General features: G+C 40.7%; 1 long non-coding RNA gene across 3 annotated transcripts; it reads right to left on the bottom strand.

The window, feature by feature from the left end:
• Window positions 1-204: 204 nt before the first annotated feature.
• Window positions 205-3,981, bottom strand: LOC141026353 (uncharacterized). Of its 3 annotated transcripts, XR_012188326.1 has the most exons (5): window positions 3,488-3,981; window positions 2,107-2,175; window positions 1,406-1,505; window positions 804-880; window positions 205-467 (listed from the first exon to the last, which is right to left on the bottom strand). It is a non-coding gene; the product is annotated as an uncharacterized lncRNA (long non-coding RNA). The 3 variants fall into 3 exon arrangements; XR_012188325.1 differs by lacking the exon at window positions 3,488-3,981 and having other exon boundaries at window positions 2,107-2,579; XR_012188324.1 differs by lacking the exons at window positions 2,107-2,175; window positions 3,488-3,981 and having other exon boundaries at window positions 1,406-1,652.
• Window positions 3,982-6,486: the final 2,505 nt, after the last annotated feature.

Here is a 6,486-nt window from a genome sequence, read left to right as displayed (position 1 = left end):
CTGCCAGGAAGCCTCATTTTCCCGGCAAATAGAAGTATATGCCGGTAATGCAATTGCTGGCAGATAGTCTGCCCTTGTTTTCTACTTACCCCGACACTTTTACTGATCCTGGTAGTGTATATGTTGCTTTAGATTTCTATTCATACAGGAATTTGGTGGCATTTTTTCTATTCATACAAGAATTCACTCAAGATTCAACAGCAGTTGTCAAACACGTAATGACTAACACTTTAGTATTTTGACTTTCGTACATGCGTTCAGTAGCATCCAGCTACATTAGTAAACATTATTTACATGTAAGACAATAATATTTTTTGTTCAAACTAAGCTAAACAAATGGTTTGAGCTATGAATACAAGAAACATCATGTAGACTTCAAGCGCTATCATGTAGACGTCAAGTGCTATCTTGCAGAAGAAACATCATGTAGAGAGTAGCATAGAAGATCTTCCAACCATGATGCCAACCTAAAAGGAGAAGATGGTAGATCTGCTATAAGCTAATAACCTTGGTAAACTATCTATATTGTAGCACAAAAAATGGAGATAGGCTCAGACATCAAACACTAATGGCTCGCCTCTTGCGGGGGGATTTCGCATGCCGGAGGATATGGGAACAGAATTGATAGCAAAGTTTGCCAGGAACCTACGTGAATAATCCATTAAATATCGTGCCCTAATATGTTCTTGGCTCCACTACTAGTACTTGTCCTGGCATAAATTTGCTTGCGAACATACTAGCTGAATTGCTCTATTGAAGAAAAGCTTTGGATTGAATATTACTTCTAAAGCGATGAAACTTACACAAATAATAGACACCAAAAGGTCGGCCAAACTTTGGTCAAGCCCGGCAAATGAGCATAAGATATGCATATATGTAACTGCAGAGAAAATAGTTAGTTCAAGGTATTGGAAGGACATAAAAGATCTGCATCCAGCGACACAAACAAAGTTTTACAAATCCAGTCTTCCTAATCAATTTAAGAATCCATCACAAATTTTAATTATCTAAAAATTCAGACCGACGACAACAGATTGACTAAAAAAGGTCATATAAAATCATGACAATTGTGAAAAGAAAGGAAAAGGAGATTACTTGTTGTTTCTTTTACATCTCCTTAAATAAAGCTAGAACGTTACAATCAATTAATATGCCGAGAATCAATGAAATAAACTAAATAACCATCATAATTTCCATCTTGTACATGAGCTTGTTGTCTATACTCCGATATCTAGTTCAGCAAAGAACAGCAAACACCTAGACATATAGTTTATTCACATGACATTCAAAGCTATGAAACCAGGCTGCTAAATAATCATATTATTTGCATAAGGTAGAGGCTCATAAAAGAAGACCTTAATAAAGTAGCAGCATGAACTAGAATGAGCAGAATATCTACACATACCTTTTGACCAGTACAGAATGCGCAAATATCTCAATTCTCCTCCATGCACAAGACTTCGAGTTGTAGTGAACTCGGTTCCTAAAGTTTTGTCTAGAAATAACTAAAATATACATGAGATAGGATCAGATAATATCAAGGCGTTACTATTACAGAGCAAGTAGTCATATCATGTTTTAAACCAGATGCGTAGCTAACAGAAAACCTATTTCTGCTAGCATCATTTTCAGCTCAGTGTGTATCTACAACAAGATTCCAGATGTGTACAAAATACTTAACAGTGTAATGCCAGGTCAGCCACTTTTTACACATGAAAAAAATACTATACTATGTGTAGGAATACAAGATAAGGCATCACATATGCACTTCATAAATGGTTATATGGCAGGAGGCCTGCGACTCTGTTTCAAGTACTAGCCAATAACAAAAGACTCAGCTTCAGAAAACACAGGGCATGCAAAAGCTCAGATCCAGGACATGTAAAAGCTTCCAATAGTTGTATGCATAAAAATGCTAAGCAAATTCAGGGCATGCATACATACACATGCCAAGCAAAATCTCGGCTCATATGTTTACTGCAGTTTTATTTGCATGAAGCATATAAGAAACGAAATGCTAAATAGGTTTCAATGTTCTGAAATGGCAGCAAACATGTATCCAAAAGCAAAAACCTGAATCCAAGACTTAACTACCAAAATTATTACCCCCTCAGCTTGCTTGTGGTTGCGTACTCATGTTGCTGCTTTTGCCATGAACTTATAAGTCATTCTCAACTGCATAGATAGAAGCAAAGACTTTAAAACTATCAACCATAATAGTCATTGGTAAATATATAATCATAAGAGCATAAGCTTATGTGCTTGTATGGAGTAGCCGATGCTGCTTGGTGGAGAGGACAAACAAGATGCACACTGATCACAAAACAAACAATCCAAAATATTAATTCAGTGAAAGCATCAAATGAAAATTAGGGAACGGTTTGTAAGAATTACATATAGGAGAAAAGAGCATGGTAGTCAGCTAGCCCCATGACCCAATTCTTCAAAAGAAAATCTACTTAGGAGCATATCTCCCAATTTTCATTACTGAAAACATCACATGTCTCAAGTTCGTCCCCTTCCAGGGGTACCTCAAAACATCAGAAACTAAGCCACACACACCAGCACTACTACCAAACTAGACGCAGAACCTAAACAACGAGCATCCAAACGTTCTAATTATCAGCAACAAAACAATAGTCTTATATTACTCGTGGCCCTGCATGACAAGGTACTGTACTACCAGGGTCATATTACTTGCACGTGGCACCGCAAGTAGGTCTTCTCTAAAATCTGAACCACAGGCACATCTTAAGCTATTTACCATCTCTGTGAACATAGCTTTGGTTGAATTTGTTCTTAAGCGTTAAGCTAAATAAAAACAGTTTTAAGAACAGGGGATCTGGTAATTCAATAAGTCATGATGCCATGCAATTTCCAGTAGGGGCGACAGTACAAAACCCAATTGCTCTCATTTTACTCTAGAAAATTAAATTATCAGGCAAATGTTTTTCAGTTCAATAATAAAGGTTGCAACACTTGAAGGGATTTCTACTATGATAGACAACTACTAATAATTAAATTCCTGAATCACATGACTGGGAGCAGTGGCAAACTGGCAATAGAAAATTATAGAAGAAAATTCCAGATCAAACCCTGTATATCTATTTTTCATAAAACTAACACATTCACTAGTTAACACTATTAAACTCTAGAAGCGTTACTTCACTTTCAGTCTACATGTGCAGAAAAAATAGACAGAAAGAAGTTCTCTAGCTATATTTGCAGCACGACCTTGAAACTTAATTTCCAGAAGCTTGCATGTAGTACACCTACTGGGATTCACTGATTTAGTATGTAGTTGAAGCATCCATTTGCTGCAATGGAAGATCTCTTAAAAATAAGCAAAACTTGGGCTATCGGATGACAAAGCTAGTCGTTATCTTCAGAACTGTAGTGTCATATAAACTCAAACACTTTCTGAAGTCGTTGTAGTTGCTGCTCAGAAGAGAAAAGGAACAAAAGTTTGCAAAGATTGAAATCTCACCAGCCAAGTGCTCTCGGTGAGCAAGGAGGTGGCGCTGCACCTGGGGGAGGATGTAGAGGAGGTGGAGCTTCTCAGGAGAGGGGCCGTACAGGAAGGTCCGCTGCTCGGGTGAGGGAACCAGGATGCGGCCCAACTTGGTGCTCGGGGAAGGATGCTCGTGGAGGAGGAGGCCCTGTTCGGGGGAGAAAGCTTGAGGAGGAGGAGGCCTGCTCGGCGGAGGAAACCTGTGGAGGAGGTCGCTGTTGTGGTGGGGATGGAGGGCGGTCTGCGGCATTCCTCGGGAGGAAGCAGGCGCTAGGTGCGCGGGGGATGGGGACGAAGCGGCGAAGGTTTCCTTGGTAGAGAAGGGTGCTCGGCGACGACTAGGCGGTCGGCGGCGACTGTGTTCCGGGAGGAAGCCGGCGCTGCGGTCGAGTGGTTGGTGGCGGCGGCGGCCGTGTGGTCGGGGCTGAGGGTTAGGTTTTGCAAGATTTGGGGAAGAACTGGTGGGGCTCAAGCCGATGACGAAAGGAACCCTTGTGAATATTTCCATCTCGCGCGCCCTTTGTCCCGCGCGAGCGCGCTTGGCCCAGTTGTTTTTTTATTGAGAAACGGCCCAATTACTTTGATTACGTGTATCATACAAGCTCCCGGCAGACAACAGGCCACGGTTTAGTTGGGCCGGCACATAGGATGACCTGCCAAGTGGACATCGTTCCCGGCAGTTCGGGTGCCCTCGTTTGTTAACTTCTCCCGGCCGTTTCTCTGCCTGTAAGTACTTCTACCAGCAGTTATTCTATTCCCGGCAGTTCCTTTGCCCTTGGTCGGGTATTTCTCCCGGCAGTTAACTGCCCCTAATTAGGTGTTGTGGTGTAGTGTTCGAGTGAGCATCTTCGGGGGCTGCGACTCCTCGTCGGTGCATGGGCAGACCGGCGGCGCCATGGCAGAGATTTGAGAGAGAGAGAGAGAGAGAGAGAGAGAGAGAGGGCGAGCGAGGGGAGGATGTAGATGAGAATGCAGGCGGGACGACGTGAGCAAGGTAATATTTATTGGCGGCCGGAATCTAGATCGACGGGGACAGTACACACGCCGGTCGCTGGAATTTATGAGTATTGTAGTTTGAATTATACACGATTCCCGCAGCAAAATCCGTGTGTGAACATAATAGCTGACGGTTTCCAATACAGAACTGTGTCTGATTAATGATCCCTGCCACTCACCTACCAAACCTCGAGCCGCAAGATAGAGAGCCAATCGTGTGGGGGCCGGTTATCTTGCCGGATCTTTACATTTTCTTTTTTGAACACCAGATATTTACATCGTCTGATGATTTTTTAACTTGCACACAAGTACACAAAAATATGATTTTTCAAACCGTTATGGTTAGGCGTTGCATGTAGATGTAGTTCAAATTTAAATTGCGGTCATTAAATGGCTAGAAAATCACTTAAATGTCTTTACAAGGTCAAAAGACCGCTGAAATGTTCTCAATTTCCACATGACAGTTGTATTAGTGCACGTTAAACGTAGAAAAAAATTGAAGGCCGTAAGAGGAAGCTATCTCATGTTCCTCATCAAACATGCATTGTTCCCTCTAGGAACCACGAACCATCTAGTGAGTTGCTCCGGTTTGTGAGGGGTGTGTGTCCAAACTTTCGTCAAACAGGCCAAATTTTTTACCACATCATCTTGGTGGCATGACATTAAATCAAGCAAGGTTTCATGTTTTTATGATCATTTTTAACCTTTTGGAATTAAAATGCCATGGCACTCGATGCATGTGCCCATGCCGTGAGACCAATATGTTTGAAAATTTCTTCTAATTTACTGCACATGGAATTAACTCGCACACAAGTACACAAATATGATTTTCAAAACCGTTATGGTTAGGCATTGCATGTATATGTAGTTCAAATTTGAATTACGGTCATTAAATGGCTAGAAAATCACTTAAATGTCTTTAAAAGGTGAAATGACCGCTAGAATTTTCCAAATTTTCACAGTACAGTTGTAGTAGTGCACGTTAAACGTAGAATAAATTTTGAAGGCCGTAAGAGGAAGCTATCTCCTATTCGTCATCAAACATGCATTGTTCTCTCTCGGAACCACGAGCCTTCTAGTGAGTTGCTCTAGTTTGTGAGGGGTGTGTTTCCAAACTTTCGTCACACATGCCAATTTTTTTACCATAGCATCTTGGTGGCATGACATTACCTCAAGCAAGGTTTCATGTTTTTCTGCTCATTTTTTAATATTTTGGAATTAAAATGCCATGGCACTCCATGCATACGTATGCACATGTCCATGTCGTGAGACCAATATGTTTGAAAATTACTTCTAATTTACTGCACATGGAGTTAACTCACACACAAGTACACAAATATGATTTTTCAAACCATTATGGTTAGGCGTTGCATATAGATGTAGTTCAAATTTGAATTACGGTCATTAAATGGCTAGAAAATCACTTAAATGTCTTTAAAAGGACAAATGACCCCTAGTATTTTCCAAAGTTTCACATTACAGTTGTAGTGGTGCACGTTAAACTTAGAAAAAAATTGAAGGCCGTAAGAGGAAGCTATCTCCCGTTGTCATCAAACATGCATTGTTCCCTCATGGGACCACGAGCCTTCTAGTGAGTTGCTCCGGTTTGTGAGGGGTGTGTGTCCAAACTTTCGTCACACATGCCAATTTTTTTACCACATGATCTTGGTGCCATGGCATTACATCAAGCAAGGTTTCATGTGTTTCTGATATATTTTTAATATTTTGGAATTAAAATGTCATGTCACTCCATGCATACGTATGCATGTTTCCATGTCATGAGACCGATATATTTGAAAATTCCTTCTAATTTACTGCACATGGAATTAACTTGCACACAAATACACAAATATGATTTTTCAAGCCATTATGGTTAGCCGTTGCATGTAGATGTAGTTCAAATTTGAATTACGGTCATTACATGGCTAGAAAATCACTTAAATGTCTTTAAAACATCAAATGACCCCTAGAATTTTCCA

The sequence above is a fragment of the Aegilops tauschii genome, chromosome 7 (genome assembly GCF_002575655.3).
Source record: "Aegilops tauschii subsp. strangulata cultivar AL8/78 chromosome 7, Aet v6.0, whole genome shotgun sequence".
Classification (NCBI taxonomy): domain Eukaryota; kingdom Viridiplantae; phylum Streptophyta; class Magnoliopsida; order Poales; family Poaceae; genus Aegilops; species Aegilops tauschii.
Note: the sequence above shows the minus strand (reverse complement) of the source record. Positions and strands in the feature narration are given on the sequence as shown.